Raw genomic sequence first — 2,965 nt, forward strand, 5'->3', positions numbered from 1 at the left:
GTGCCTTTATGGTGAGCCGAGTGCCCTCATGGTGAGCTGAGTGTCCACATGGCAAACTGAGTCCCCACTTGGTGAGCCAAGTGCACACGTGAGTGCCTGGGTAGCATACTGAATGCCCACACGAGTGCCCGTATGGCGAGCCAATGCCTGCATGTTGAGCTGAGTGCCCATACAGTGAGTCAGCACCTGTGTGAGTCATGCAGCAAGAAGATGACACATTAAAAAAGAGACAAGGGAAGAGTCAAGGTGAAGCGCAGCGAGAGACCAGGAACTGAGGTAGTAGAATTGACAGGGAACCTCTCTCCACAGTAGAGTTCCCCAGGATGGAATCCTAAAGGAGAAAGATGAGAAGACAAAAAAGAGAAATTGATAAAGAAGATCACACAGCAAATGGACGCAGACAGCAATAACAGTAGGGCAGGCGATGAAAAAAAATATATGGGGAAGTAAGGGTCTTCTAGCAAGAGCCAGAAGACCTACTAAACAAATTCTAAAAGACCTGTAGCACTCCACTCTCTCTTGCCTCCATGGGAACTCTGTTCTTAGTCTTATTGGGTATCCCTTATATATTATGCATTTGTTCTCTTGCTACTCAGAATTCTCTCTTTGTCTTTGGTATTTGACATTATAATTAATGTCTCGGGGTTGTGCTCTTTGAAATTATACATAAGGGAGTGTGTTGTGCTTCTTAGATATGGATATCCATGTCCTTTAATAGGGTTGTGAAATTTTCTACCATTATTTCTTAAAACATTCCTATTGCCCTTTTCCCCTTTTCTCCTTCTTGGGCACCTTTTACACATGTTTGCACGTCTTTTGTTGTCATTTAGTTCCCTGAGACCTTGTTCAATTTTTTCCGTTCTTTCCTCCACTGTTCTTTCTCACTTTTGCTTTCAGAAGCTATTTCTTCAAGCTCACCAGTCCTTTTTTCTGCCTCCTCAAATCTGCTGTTATATGACTCCAGTATTTTTAAAATTTCATTTATTGCACCTTTAATTCCCATAAGATCTCCAGTTTGTGTGTGTGCTTTCGAATTTGTGCTGTTCCAGTGTAATCTTTTTTTAATTTTTTTTATTAAATTGTCTTCTTTTTTTAAAAGATACATAGATCACAAAAAATATAAGAGGGTCCCACATACTCTACACCCCATCCCCCCTCTAGTCCCACATCAACAACCTCTTTTATGATTGTCACACATTCATTGCATTTGGTGGCTATATTTTGGAGCACTGCTGCCCTTTATAGATTATAGTTTACATTGTAATTTACACTCTCCCCAGGCCATTCAGTAGGTTATGGTAGGATATATAATGTCCAGCATCTGTCCCTGCAATATCATTTAGGATAACTCCAAGTCCCAAAAATGTCCCCACATCTCATCTCCTCTTCCCTCTTCCTCCCCTCTGCAGCTACCGTGGCCACTTTCTCCAGATCAATGCTCCAGTTTCTACCATTAGTAGTCACAATAGTTCTATAGTAGAATACCTATAAATTCACTGTAATCCGTTTTTTATTCCTCCATGCTGTGGACCCTGGTTTGGTGATGTCCACTCCACCTCTATATCGAGAAGGAGCTTAGATCCCACATGGTTGATGGATGTGATTCTCCTGCTTGGAGTTATAGGCACTCTCGGCTCCCTGGTGTGGTGGTTGACCATATTTACCTCCTAGCTGACCTGTGTAGTAAGTCCAACAAACCGGAGAGTAGGATTTGCAGCTCTGCTGAGGCTCAGGGCTAGGCTGGCACATGCCCAGTCCAGAGATTTAAGTTCCTTAGTGTATACCAACCCCAGCCAACCACAGGTTCAGTAAAAGTGATGTAAGGTCACATCTGAGTCCCAATCCATTCGACTCAGAAACACAAATTCCAAAGTAGGGCACATTGGCAAGGCAATGAATATATTAGACTTCATTTTTGCAGTAGTTTTGTACCATAGAGGGGTTCAAGTATGGCAGGCAAGGAGCATCAGTGTTGTCTTAATATACCTAATCTCTTTAGTCATCTCGTTCAATTTGTTAAGGTGATTTGTTTGAACATCTGTGATTAGTTGTCTTAACTCCTTTATGTCATGAGGAGACTTACCTTGTTCCTTTATCTGGGCGATATCTTCCTGTTTCTTTGTATGGATTGCAGTTTTTGTTGGTGTCTTGCCATCTGGCTTACTAGGTGTATTTATTCTGGGTGCAGTTTCTCTCTTTAGTTTAGGGTTTTTTTGCCCTTTCTGCCTTGCCAGTTGTGTAGTAGGAGCCAAGGATATTGTTGGTGTTGAACGCAGTAGAGACTCAAGCTGCCCTTATTTCCCAAGGACTGATGAATCTCCTCCCTTCTTTCTCCTTTGCAGGGTATGGATAGTGCCACAGCTGTGTGGAATGATCCAGGGTGTGCAGACCTAGACTGTAGTCACCTAGAGAGACTGAAGAAGCTTAAAGTCCCTTTCTCCCCTGCATTGGCAGGGATGGAGCTGCAGATGTGGGCAACATGCTATACTGCACATGTTCAAAAATGACCATAGTTGCCCTGGTAGTCTTCCCAGTATTCAGTCTGCCAGCCGAATGTACCTGCAGTTATCCAGAGAGGCTGGTGCAGGACCCTCCAGCTTCCTCCCTGGTAGAGGTGGGGCTGATGCCTAGGCTAGGGCTGCAGGTTGATCTTGGTACAAGAAGGCAGTCCCTACGATCACTATGTTTTTCAGCCAGCCCAGCTTCCCCTCATGCTGGGGACAAAGTTAAAATCGTGTCTACTGGCCTCTTTCTGACTTGGACAGGTTCAAACTTTACCTGTTCGTAGGGTTTTATTTCAGCCAGCCATATTTACTAATCACTAGCTGCAATCGGTGGCCAACCACCTCTTCCTTCCCTGTTTTTTTGGGAAATGGAGCTTCCAAATCCAGAATAGCTCCTGAGGCAGTCAGAGTAGAATGATTGCAGTCCTCTGAGGCATGGCCTGTATTTTCCTGGAGAGGCT

At 43.9% G+C, this 2,965-nt stretch overlaps 1 non-coding gene across 1 annotated transcript; it reads right to left on the reverse strand.

Annotated features, from left to right (window-relative positions):
• Positions 1–448: 448 nt before the first annotated feature.
• On the reverse strand, positions 449–510 carry LOC111764167 (U7 small nuclear RNA). The gene has a single exon (XR_002796853.1). It is a non-coding gene; the product is annotated as a U7 small nuclear RNA (small nuclear RNA).
• Positions 511–2,965: the final 2,455 nt, after the last annotated feature.

Source organism: Dasypus novemcinctus, chromosome 22 (genome assembly GCF_030445035.2).
Source record: "Dasypus novemcinctus isolate mDasNov1 chromosome 22, mDasNov1.1.hap2, whole genome shotgun sequence".
Classification (NCBI taxonomy): Eukaryota; Metazoa; Chordata; class Mammalia; order Cingulata; family Dasypodidae; genus Dasypus; species Dasypus novemcinctus.